Below are 12,564 nucleotides of genomic sequence, written 5' to 3'. Positions count from 1 at the left end.
GTGGCCGTAGTGAAGTGCTCAGCGCATAAAAAAACACTGGATTATGTCACGCAGGGAAATTCTTTGGCTGACCAGATGGCTAAACTAGCTGCCACAAGGGACACTCGGTGGGAAGCCCGACAGCTCATAGTGGGGAGGGATGTGACTATGGAAGGGACGAAGGAGCGCGTAAAGGAAATCCAAGCAGATGCAACCATTGAAGAAAGACTATCTTGGCACAAGGATGATCAATATGAGGAGACGGTAGATGGGCTATGGGCACATACCAAAACGAACACCTGGGTACTACCTGACGCATACTTACCTGTGATAGTGAGCGTGGCTCATGGTCCAACCCACGTTAACGCAAGAACTATGGAAGAAGTTTTAAGTACTGTGTGGTACAACAAAAGATTGGGAATGTATTGTCGCCAATGGGCAAAACAATGTGAAATATGTGTTTTATATAATGTGGGGAAAGGTGTACCGGCCCCGGCGGGCCACAGTAAGTTACCCACCTGCCCTTTTGAGGTGGTGTATATGGACTTTATACAGCTGGAGCCTGTAAATAAACATTCCTACTGTTTGGTGATGAAATGTGGGTTCTCAGGATGGGTGGAAGCATATCCCCTGCGGGACAATAGTGCCACCTCCACAGCACAATGCATATTGAAACACTGGATGCCCTTGACTGAAATGGCCGGATGCATTGTCCATTGCATTATTGAGTATGCGTACTATGCCTAAGCGTACACATGGTTTATCTCCTTTCGAAATTGTTATGGGGCGCCCACCAAGTATTGGGACCCCCAAATCACCTAAGAGATTGTCTGAGCAAGCATGGCCTGCATTACAACAGTACTGTATTGGGTTAACTAATAGACTGATTTCTATTAATGCACAGGTGAACGCAGTAGCTCCATCTCCTCTGATAGGAGAAGGTCACGACGTGCAGCCCGGTGACTGGGTTGTTATAAAAGCCTTCGATCACACCAGCGGACTGCAACCCAGATGGAGGGGCCCGTTTCAGGTTCTCCTCGCAACACAAACTGCGGTAAAAGTTGATGGCAAATCGCACTGGTACCACGTGGATCCAGAAAAGGGAACCAACCAACCCCAGGTTGCAACAGTACTGCCAGATGCCACTAGTAGGTGTGCCCATCGCCTCCGATCCCGTGACGTGTATGTGCCAAGCAACGTGTAAGGACACTGTTTTGAACTTTGATCATTAGGGAGATGAACATTTGGACTCTCTTGTTGGTTTTAGCAGAATTGTGCCTTACTGAAGACGACGGGCTTGTAGCCTGAAGGGCCTTCGGCGTTCCCCTCCTGGGACAGGCACTGCGAGACGTGGGACAGATCGGATGAAGGTTTTCAGTGAGACCTACCACTATTAGAGTAATAAGGACACTGGTGCTTTAAATAGGGGATATTGCTATATCGCTAGGTTGCAACTGATATACGCTGTATACTGAGCCATATACTGAACTATGTCTACACCCGTGTATGCTGGTTTAGTCCCTGAACGGATAAGTGTATGCTCCTCAAACACAGAAGGTAAGAGGAAAATACCAGTTTGTACCACAAGAGGCAAAATTTTGTTTTCTGTATGCACGATAGTAGTACTAATAGCATTTGCCATAATATTCTGGTATCTGGAACATCCATCTAGATATGAATTAAAGAACCTGTTGCCCGAGTCAAATGAAACAGGGAGAACAGATTGGGTCAAGAGCAGGAATCGAGATGCCTATGACCAACACGACCCGGAAGACTATGCTAAAAATGAATACGTGAAGATAATAAACACAACATATGGGGTAGTGAATAAAACTGATTGCTGGATCTGCACCCACATGCCCCGACATAGCAGTGAAGGCATCCCAGTGTACGCATCGCCAGTTACTGAGGATGCCGGGTGTACATTAATTTACATGAGAATAGTGTCAGCACAGCAATACATGATACCGAATACCGCTTGTTATGTTAGAGGAGAGAACAAAACCCTTCTAAAGGAAAAGATACGCTATAAAATCAAAACTGAGGGAATCGGGCTTGCACCTGCTATGGTACAGATAGTAAGAGAACCTCCTCCCCCTATCACCATCACACAAGAGTTTAGGCCAAAGAATATATGTTTTAAGAGGAGCGCAAGAGGTAATCAAAGAATGATCTCGGGGTGCAGTCAAATGGTGAATCTAAATAACTACACGAAGGGATTGTTACAGATTGAAGGACATGCCTACGTCTGTAACAAGAGGGCTTATTTGTGGTTAGCCAAAGATTTTGTTGGGGTATGTTACATAGCCAGAATAATGCCGGCTGTGATGGTATATGCCCCGTCTACTCTGCATAAAGAAATACACAGCAGAAATAAACGAGCAGTAAACCCAAAAATTCCTACGTATCAACCTACAGGATGGGAAACGTTTATAGATCTGATGGGGGTCCTGGTTCCTCCAGCGGGCATCTTTATGAACAGTCAAGAAATCCAAAAGCTAAACAGGGCCCTTGAGTTCGTAATCGAAGAATCTGCAGACCTAATGGAAAACATTACTTATGAAATGAAAGCAATTCGGCTAGTGGCTCTCCAAAATAGGTATGTCTTAGACATACTCACTGCAGAAAGGGGCGGAGTCTGTTTTTTGGTGGGATCCCAATGCTGTGTTTACATACCAGAAGGGAGTACAGGAATCCTGGATGGAGTAAACAAACTGCATAAAGTGGCGGATAGCATCCACCAGGAGGAAGGGTCAGGAGATAGCTGGTGGATGAAGCTCCTGAAAGAAATTGGATGGCAACTTCTTACGCCTATACTGGTTCTAGCGGCAATAGTTGTAGGAATTTGTCTCTGCATCCAATGTTTCCCGGTATGTGTGTCGTGCTGTGTTTCCATGTGTTCTTCCAGCATAACGCGCCTAAATCCAATGGATAAAAGCCATGTACAACAGGAATTTTTTGACATGGGAGGCCTGGAGAAGATTATGGTACATACAGTATGTGATGATGTTGCTTTCCTGCCATCTGCTTATGCTAGGACTGTTTAGATTGATGCTCAAGTGTGAGCAAAGGGTGGATTGAAGGTACGCATACATATGTAATGTTGTGCTCACACTTGGAGTTTGTACTAATCACCATATGTGTTAAAAGAATGTACCCTTTGTTAAAAGAAGAGGCCTTCTCTTTATACAGCGACATTTAAGACCTGCTGACCTGGCAAGAACTTGTTTTAACAGAAGAATTGTGTTTGGTCACTGTATGTCGAAGCATGTTGAGCCTGCTAAAACTATCTGCAGATTACGGGTGGGGAAGGAATGAGTAAGCACAGCCTCGTGCACAGAGATAAGGACACAGAAGGGCACGAGAGAGAGCGAATAACAGATAACAGGAAACCACAATAGCAGATGTTGAACTGTTGACCGTTGATGCAAAGTCATGACTGGGAGGAACCGCCTTGTGGTGGACATAATCTATGTGCAGCAATGTATGACAATGTAAAACAGATGGGTATAAAAGGACCACGATGTGCAGGGCAAAGGGCGGCACTTTGACGACTTGCTTTGCGAGACGGTTGAACTTGTGGCCCATTCGCGAATGCTTGTGTGTTAATAAAGCAATGTTTACTCAACTCTTTTCTGTTTGAGTTTTTATAGGGTCCCTTTTGTACTGGTTTTGGCGACGGCGAGAAATCGCACCCACATTCCGCGGCAGCGAGCAAGCACAAGACCAGCACGGGAGCGGGGCCCCTTTTATTCTGTCAATAAAAGGTATTTCTCTCCTGGCACGCACGTGTCTAAAAATATGGAACGCTTCACGAATTTGCGTGTCATCCTTGCGCAGGGGCCATGCTAATCTTCTCTGTATCGTTCCAATTTTAGTATATGTGCTGCCGAAGCGAGCACACACTTGGGGCTGAACTGGCCAGTGTATAAAAGCCAGCGCATCGGCTGCCTATTGACCTAGGTTGACTTGTTATGCTCTAACTTTGGCAAGAAACTGTTTGGTTCTGGGGCCGGGATGAAAGCAAGAGGCAAAGACCAACGACCCAAGCTTCCTCGCTGCTGGTTTGGCCCAAAAGGAAAGGTTCCGTGTGCTTGGCTATTGCAATGCAGGAAGAAAGGATCATGGTCCAGGCTGCATGCAAAGTGGCACCTCCCGTCATAATGCCTGGGTGATGGGTGCTGTGTGCCTGGACGCATCACAATAGTCCCACAAGCCAGAGAAAAGCCAGAGGGCCTGTGAGGGTTTGCTTGGGGGGGCACTGTTGAGTTCCAGGATAAGGCAAGGTGAGGCAGCGGCCTAGTGCGCGGACCCCCGAGAGCCCCGGATTGCTGCTGCCCCCGCCTTCAAGCCAGAGATGCATTTTCAAACCGATGTAAGTTTACGTTTGGCTGCTGGCTTCAGCGACGGTGGCTTCAAAGTCCCGCCGGGTCTGCTTTCCTTTGGTAGGGCCAGGAAGCCTCTTACAACAGGTATTGGCTGCCTGTCGCCTGCTTTTATCAACTGTGCCAGGACGTGAGCCTTGTGTGTTACAAAATCAGGACAGCAGGCATTGCAGTGGCTCCTGCTTCAGAAAGGCACCTTGAAGAACAGCACTAGGAGCTAACGGAGGGCACCAGGGGTATGGGGGCCAGTGGTGCAATGGATAAGGCGCCTGACTAGGAGTCAGAAGGTTGTGGGTTCCACTGCCATCCGGCTGGGCTCCCAACTCTGTGCTTTGTTTCTTTGAATTACATTTAAATTCCCTTGGCCTTCACTGCTCGCAATAGACTTTTGATTTTATGTGGGGCGGGCCCGGTTGCACAGCAAGGAAACACCAGGCGCCATCTCGAAGCACCACCAGTAGGGGTCCCTCCAGAAGGCCCCAACAAGCAGCAGATGATTTCTATGCATGTGTGCGTCCTGTCCTTCAATGGGTGGGGGTTGGCTTGTGTTGGACACAGTCCCAGGGCAGCCCTTCACGTCCCTGATCGGCCACGATCGGCCAGAGACCTCTCTGTGAGCGCCGCAGGCGAGCCTTCTCGGGACCTCAGCAACTGAGGGGCACATTTCCAAATGAGGGAGACATTTCCAGAAAGCGCACCAGGGAACGGCTCAGCCTCTGCTTCGTGGCCTAACCCAGCCTGGTCCTTCTCCAACCATCTGGGAGCTGTCCAAAAGCCGGTGGGCCTGGCGGAATGGGCTCCCAGCAGGCCCTGGCTGACTGGTGATTTGCATACACACAGACACACGCACGCACGCACACTCTCTCTCGTGCTATCTGCTGCCTTTCAGACCCTGCCACCCCTCGCTTGCTTTAAAGGAGCAGTTGGCGAATGACACTGAGCAAAGAATGCACAAGTGGGTAAAGAGATCACACACCTAGAGGCAGCCAGCTCTCATGAAGAGTAGGGCCTAGAAGCAGTGAAGCTTGAGGGGCTGTGCGCTCTTTGCCATGAGCCCCTAGAGGCGGATCATATAGAAAGCGCTATATAGAAATGAGCAGCCAGCAGAGGACAAGGCAGCCGCTCTTGGTGCAGCACAGAGAGGATCAAGAGAAACGGGAAGGGCTTCCGCGGCAGCGAGCAAGCACAAGACCAGCACGGGAGCGGGGCCCCTTTTATTCTGTCAATAAAAGGTATTTCTCTCCTGGCACGCACGTGTCTAAAAATATGGAACGCTTCACGAATTTGCGTGTCATCCTTGCGCAGGGGCCATGCTAATCTTCTCTGTATCGTTCCAATTTTAGTATATGTGCTGCCGAAGCGAGCACACACTTGGGGCTGAACTGGCCAGTGTATAAAAGCCAGCGCATCGGCTGCCTATTGACCTAGGTTGACTTGTTATGCTCTAACTTTGGCAAGAAACTGTTTGGTTCTGGGGCCGGTATGGAACCAAGAGGCAAAGACCAACGACCCAAGCTTCCTCGCTGCTGGTTTGGCCCAAAAGGAAAGGTTCCGTGTGCTTGGCTATTGCAATGCAGGAAGAAAGGATCATGGTCCAGGCTGCATGCAAAGTGGCACCTCCCGTCATAATGCCTGGGTGATGGGTGCTGTGTGCCTGGACGCATCACAATAGTCCCACAAGCCAGAGAAAAGCCAGAGGGCCTGTGAGGGTTTGCTTGGGGGGGGCCCTGTTGAATTCCAGGATAGGCAAGGTGAGGCAGCGGCCTAGTGCGCGGACCCCCGAGAGCCCCGGATTGCTGCTGCCCCCGCCTTCAAGCAAGAGATGCATTTTCAAACCGATGTAAGTTTACGTTTGGCTGCTGGCTTCAGCGACGGTGGCTTCAAAGTCCCGCCGGGTCTGCTTTCCTTTGGTAGGGCCAGGAAGCCTCTTACAACAGGTATTGGCTGCCTGTCGCCTGCTTTTATCAACTGTGCCAGGACGTGAGCCTTGTGTGTTACAAAATCAGGACAGCAGGCATTGCAGTGGCTCCTGCTTCAGAAAGGCACCTTGAAGAACAGCACTAGGAGCTAACGGAGGGCACCAGGGGTATGGGGGCCAGTGGTGCAATGGATAAGGCGCCTGACTAGGAGTCAGAAGGTTGTGGGTTCCTCTGCCATCCGGCTGGGCTCCCAACTCTGTGCTTTGTTTCTTTGAATTACATTTAAATTCCCTTGGCCTTCACTGCTCGCAATAGACTTTTGATTTTATGTGGGGCGGGCCCGGTTGCACAGCAAGGAAACACCAGGCGCCATCTCGAAGCACCACCAGTAGGGGTCCCTCCAGAAGGCCCCAACAAGCAGCAGATGATTTCTATGCATGTGTGCGTCCTGTCCTTCAATGGGTGGGGGTTGGCTTGTGTTGGACACAGTCCCAGGGCAGCCCTTCACGTCCCTGATCGGCCACGATCGGCCAGAGACCTCTCTGGTGAGCGCCGCAGGCGAGCCTTCTCGGGACCTCAGCAACTGAGGGGCACATTTCCAAATGAGGGAGACATTTCCAGAAAGCGCACCAGGGAACGGCTCGGCCTCTGCTTCGTGGCCTAACCCAGCCTGGTCCTTCTCCAACCATCTGGGAGCTGTCCAAAAGCCGGTGGGCCTGGCGGAATGGGCTCCCAGCAGGCCCTGGCTGACTGGTGATTTGCATACACACAGACACACGCACGCACGCACACTCTCTCTCGTGCTATCTGCTGCCTTTCAGACCCTGCCACCCCTCGCTTGCTTTAAAGGAGCAGTTGGCGAATGACACTGAGCAAAGAATGCACAAGTGGGTAAAGAGATCACACACCTAGAGGCAGCCAGCTCTCATGAAGAGTAGGGCCTAGAAGCAGTGAAGCTTGAGGGGCTGTGCGCTCTTTGCCATGAGCCCCTAGAGGCGGATCATATAGAAAGCGCTATATAGAAATGAGCAGCCAGCAGAGGACAAGGCAGCCGCTCTTGGTGCAGCACAGAGAGGATCAAGAGAAACGGGAAGGGCTTCCGCGGCAGCGAGCAAGCACAAGACCAGCACGGGAGCGGGGCCCCTTTTATTCTGTCAATAAAAGGTATTTCTCTCCTGGCACGCACGTGTCTAAAAATATGGAACGCTTCACGAATTTGCGTGTCATCCTTGCGCAGGGGCCATGCTAATCTTCTCTGTATCGTTCCAATTTTAGTATATGTGCTGCCGAAGCGAGCACACACTTGGGGCTGAACTGGCCAGTGTATAAAAGCCAGCGCATCGGCTGCCTATTGACCTAGGTTGACTTGTTATGCTCTAACTTTGGCAAGAAACTGTTTGGTTCTGGGGCCGGGATGAAAGCAAGAGGCAAAGACCAACGACCCAAGCTTCCTCGCTGCTGGTTTGGCCCAAAAGGAAAGGTTCCGTGTGCTTGGCTATTGCAATGCAGGAAGAAAGGATCATGGTCCAGGCTGCATGCAAAGTGGCACCTCCCGTCATAATGCCTGGGTGATGGGTGCTGTGTGCCTGGACGCATCACAATAGTCCCACAAGCCAGAGAAAAGCCAGAGGGCCTGTGAGGGTTTGCTTGGGGGGGCACTGTTGAGTTCCAGGATAAGGCAAGGTGAGGCAGCGGCCTAGTGCGCGGACCCCCGAGAGCCCCGGATTGCTGCTGCCCCCGCCTTCAAGCCAGAGATGCATTTTCAAACCGATGTAAGTTTACGTTTGGCTGCTGGCTTCAGCGACGGTGGCTTCAAAGTCCCGCCGGGTCTGCTTTCCTTTGGTAGGGCCAGGAAGCCTCTTACAACAGGTATTGGCTGCCTGTCGCCTGCTTTTATCAACTGTGCCAGGACGTGAGCCTTGTGTGTTACAAAATCAGGACAGCAGGCATTGCAGTGGCTCCTGCTTCAGAAAGGCACCTTGAAGAACAGCACTAGGAGCTAACGGAGGGCACCAGGGGTATGGGGGCCAGTGGTGCAATGGATAAGGCGCCTGACTAGGAGTCAGAAGGTTGTGGGTTCCACTGCCATCCGGCTGGGCTCCCAACTCTGTGCTTTGTTTCTTTGAATTACATTTAAATTCCCTTGGCCTTCACTGCTCGCAATAGACTTTTGATTTTATGTGGGGCGGGCCCGGTTGCACAGCAAGGAAACACCAGGCGCCATCTTGAAGCACCACCAGCAGGGGTCCCTCCAGAAGGCCCCAACAAGCAGCAGATGATTTCTATGCATGTGTGCGTCCTGTCCTTCAATGGGTGGGGGTTGGCTTGTGTTGGACACAGTCCCAGGGCAGCCCTTCACGTCCCTGATCGGCCACGATCGGCCAGAGACCTCTCTGTGAGAGCCGCAGGTGAGCCTTCTCGGGACCTCAGCAACTGAGGGGCACATTTCCAAATGAGGGAGACATTTCCAGAAAGCGCACCAGGGAACGGCTCGGCCTCTGCTTCGTGGCCTAACCCAGCCTGGTCCTTCTCCAACCATCTGGGAGCTGTCCAAAAGCCGGTGGGCCTGGCGGAATGGGCTCCCAGCAGGCCCTGGCTGACTGGTGATTTGCATACACACAGACACACGCACGCACGCACACTCTCTCTCGTGCTATCTGCTGCCTTTCAGACCCTGCCACCCCTCGCTTGCTTTAAAGGAGCAGTTGGCGAATGACACTGAGCAAAGAATGCACAAGTGGGTAAAGAGATCACACACCTAGAGGCAGCCAGCTCTCATGAAGAGTAGGGCCTAGAAGCAGTGAAGCTTGAGGGGCTGTGCGCTCTTTGCCATGAGCCCCTAGAGGCGGATCATATAGAAAGCGCTATATAGAAATGAGCAGCCAGCAGAGGACAAGGCAGCCGCTCTTGGTGCAGCACAGAGAGGATCAAGAGAAACGGGAAGGGCTTCCGCGGCAGCGAGCAAGCACAAGACCAGCACGGGAGCGGGGCCCCTTTTATTCTGTCAATAAAAGGTATTTCTCTCCTGGCACGCACGTGTCTAAAAATATGGAACGCTTCACGAATTTGCGTGTCATCCTTGCGCAGGGGCCATGCTAATCTTCTCTGTATCGTTCCAATTTTAGTATATGTGCTGCCGAAGCGAGCACACACTTGGGGCTGAACTGGCCAGTGTATAAAAGCCAGCGCATCGGCTGCCTATTGACCTAGGTTGACTTGTTATGCTCTAACTTTGGCAAGAAACTGTTTGGTTCTGGGGCCGGTATGGAACCAAGAGGCAAAGACCAACGACCCAAGCTTCCTCGCTGCTGGTTTGGCCCAAAAGGAAAGGTTCCGTGTGCTTGGCTATTGCAATGCAGGAAGAAAGGATCATGGTCCAGGCTGCATGCAAAGTGGCACCTCCCGTCATAATGCCTGGGTGATGGGTGCTGTGTGCCTGGACGCATCACAATAGTCCCACAAGCCAGAGAAAAGCCAGAGGGCCTGTGAGGGTTTGCTTGGGGGGGGCCCTGTTGAATTCCAGGATAGGCAAGGTGAGGCAGCGGCCTAGTGCGCGGACCCCCGAGAGCCCCGGATTGCTGCTGCCCCCGCCTTCAAGCCAGAGATGCATTTTCAAACCGATGTAAGTTTACGTTTGGCTGCTGGCTTCAGCGACGGTGGCTTCAAAGTCCCGCCGGGTCTGCTTTCCTTTGGTAGGGCCAGGAAGCCTCTTACAACAGGTATTGGCTGCCTGTCGCCTGCTTTTATCAACTGTGCCAGGACGTGAGCCTTGTGTGTTACAAAATCAGGACAGCAGGCATTGCAGTGGCTCCTGCTTCAGAAAGGCACCTTGAAGAACAGCACTAGGAGCTAACGGAGGGCACCAGGGGTATGGGGGCCAGTGGTGCAATGGATAAGGCGCCTGACTAGGAGTCAGAAGGTTGTGGGTTCCACTGCCATCCGGCTGGGCTCCCAACTCTGTGCTTTGTTTCTTTGAATTACATTTAAATTCCCTTGGCCTTCACTGCTCGCAATAGACTTTTGATTTTATGTGGGGCGGGCCCGGTTGCACAGCAAGGAAACACCAGGCGCCATCTCGAAGCACCACCAGTAGGGGTCCCTCCAGAAGGCCCCAACAAGCAGCAGATGATTTCTATGCATGTGTGCGTCCTGTCCTTCAATGGGTGGGGGTTGGCTTGTGTTGGACACAGTCCCAGGGCAGCCAGCCCTTCACGTCCCTGATCGGCCACGATCGGCCAGAGACCTCTCTGGTGAGCGCCGCAGGCGAGCCTTCTCGGGACCTCAGCAACTGAGGGGCACATTTCCAAATGAGGGAGACATTTCCAGAAAGCGCACCAGGGAACGGCTCGGCCTCTGCTTCGTGGCCTAACCCAGCCTGGTCCTTCTCCAACCATCTGGGAGCTGTCCAAAAGCCGGTGGGCCTGGCGGAATGGGCTCCCAGCAGGCCCTGGCTGACTGGTGATTTGCATACACACAGACACACGCACGCACGCACACTCTCTCTCGTGCTATCTGCTGCCTTTCAGACCCTGCCACCCCTCGCTTGCTTTAAAGGAGCAGTTGGCGAATGACACTGAGCAAAGAATGCACAAGTGGGTAAAGAGATCACACACCTAGAGGCAGCCAGCTCTCATGAAGAGTAGGGCCTAGAAGCAGTGAAGCTTGAGGGGCTGTGCGCTCTTTGCCATGAGCCCCTAGAGGCGGATCATATAGAAAGCGCTATATAGAAATGAGCAGCCAGCAGAGGACAAGGCAGCCGCTCTCGGTGCAGCACAGAGAGGATCAAGAGAAACGGGAAGGGCTTCCGCGGCAGCGAGCAAGCACAAGACCAGCACGGGAGCGGGGCCCCTTTTATTCTGTCAATAAAAGGTATTTCTCTCCTGGCACGCACGTGTCTAAAAATATGGAACGCTTCACGAATTTGCGTGTCATCCTTGCGCAGGGGCCATGCTAATCTTCTCTGTATCGTTCCAATTTTAGTATATGTGCTGCCGAAGCGAGCACACACTTGGGGCTGAACTGGCCAGTGTATAAAAGCCAGCGCATCGGCTGCCTATTGACCTAGGTTGACTTGTTATGCTCTAACTTTGGCAAGAAACTGTTTGGTTCTGGGGCCGGTATGGAACCAAGAGGCAAAGACCAACGACCCAAGCTTCCTCGCTGCTGGTTTGGCCCAAAAGGAAAGGTTCCGTGTGCTTGGCTATTGCAATGCAGGAAGAAAGGATCATGGTCCAGGCTGCATGCAAAGTGGCACCTCCCGTCATAATGCCTGGGTGATGGGTGCTGTGTGCCTGGACGCATCACAATAGTCCCACAAGCCAGAGAAAAGCCAGAGGGCCTGTGAGGGTTTGCTTGGGGGGGGCCCTGTTGAATTCCAGGATAGGCAAGGTGAGGCAGCGGCCTAGTGCGCGGACCCCCGAGAGCCCCGGATTGCTGCTGCCCCCGCCTTCAAGCAAGAGATGCATTTTCAAACCGATGTAAGTTTACGTTTGGCTGCTGGCTTCAGCGACGGTGGCTTCAAAGTCCCGCCGGGTCTGCTTTCCTTTGGTAGGGCCAGGAAGCCTCTTACAACAGGTATTGGCTGCCTGTCGCCTGCTTTTATCAACTGTGCCAGGACGTGAGCCTTGTGTGTTACAAAATCAGGACAGCAGGCATTGCAGTGGCTCCTGCTTCAGAAAGGCACCTTGAAGAACAGCACTAGGAGCTAACGAAGGGCACCAGGGGTATGGGGGCCAGTGGTGCAATGGATAAGGCGCCTGACTAGGAGTCAGAAGGTTGTGGGTTCCTCTGCCATCCGGCTGGGCTCCCAACTCTGTGCTTTGTTTCTTTGAATTACATTTAAATTCCCTTGGCCTTCACTGCTCGCAATAGACTTTTGATTTTATGTGGGGCGGGCCCGGTTGCACAGCAAGGAAACACCAGGCGCCATCTCGAAGCACCACCAGTAGGGGTCCCTCCAGAAGGCCCCAACAAGCAGCAGATGATTTCTATGCATGTGTGCGTCCTGTCCTTCAATGGGTGGGGGTTGGCTTGTGTTGGACACAGTCCCAGGGCAGCCCTTCACGTCCCTGATCGGCCACGATCGGCCAGAGACCTCTCTGTGAGCGCCGCAGGCGAGCCTTCTCGGGACCTCAGCAACTGAGGGGCACATTTCCAAATGAGGGAGACATTTCCAGAAAGCGCACCAGGGAACGGCTCAGCCTCTGCTTCGTGGCCTAACCCAGCCTGGTCCTTCTCCAACCATCTGGGAGCTGTCCAAAAGCCGGTGGGCCTGGCGGAAT

General features: G+C 52.3%; 5 non-coding genes across 5 annotated transcripts; all 5 read right to left on the bottom strand.

Moving 5' to 3' along the window:
- Positions 1-3,774: 3,774 nt before the first annotated feature.
- Positions 3,775-3,881, bottom strand: LOC138511976 (U6 spliceosomal RNA). The gene has a single exon (XR_011280856.1). It is a non-coding gene; the product is annotated as a U6 spliceosomal RNA (small nuclear RNA).
- Positions 3,882-5,624: 1,743 nt separating this feature from the next.
- LOC138511975 (U6 spliceosomal RNA) lies at positions 5,625-5,731 on the bottom strand. Its single transcript, XR_011280855.1, has one exon. It is a non-coding gene; the product is annotated as a U6 spliceosomal RNA (small nuclear RNA).
- A 1,744-nt stretch (positions 5,732-7,475) lies between these two features.
- On the bottom strand, positions 7,476-7,582 carry LOC138511974 (U6 spliceosomal RNA). The gene has a single exon (XR_011280854.1). It is a non-coding gene; the product is annotated as a U6 spliceosomal RNA (small nuclear RNA).
- A 1,743-nt stretch (positions 7,583-9,325) lies between these two features.
- On the bottom strand, positions 9,326-9,432 carry LOC138511973 (U6 spliceosomal RNA). Its single transcript, XR_011280853.1, has one exon. It is a non-coding gene; the product is annotated as a U6 spliceosomal RNA (small nuclear RNA).
- Positions 9,433-11,180: 1,748 nt separating this feature from the next.
- LOC138511971 (U6 spliceosomal RNA) lies at positions 11,181-11,287 on the bottom strand. Its single transcript, XR_011280852.1, has one exon. It is a non-coding gene; the product is annotated as a U6 spliceosomal RNA (small nuclear RNA).
- Between the last annotated feature and the right edge of the window lie 1,277 nt (positions 11,288-12,564).

This window comes from Ambystoma mexicanum, chromosome 6p, assembly GCF_040938575.1.
Source record: "Ambystoma mexicanum isolate Mex_15411 chromosome 6p, UKY_AmexF1_1, whole genome shotgun sequence".
In the NCBI taxonomy this organism is placed as follows: domain Eukaryota; kingdom Metazoa; phylum Chordata; class Amphibia; order Caudata; family Ambystomatidae; genus Ambystoma; species Ambystoma mexicanum.
The sequence above is the reverse complement of the archived record's forward strand: the minus strand, read 5'-3'. Positions and strand labels throughout refer to the sequence as shown.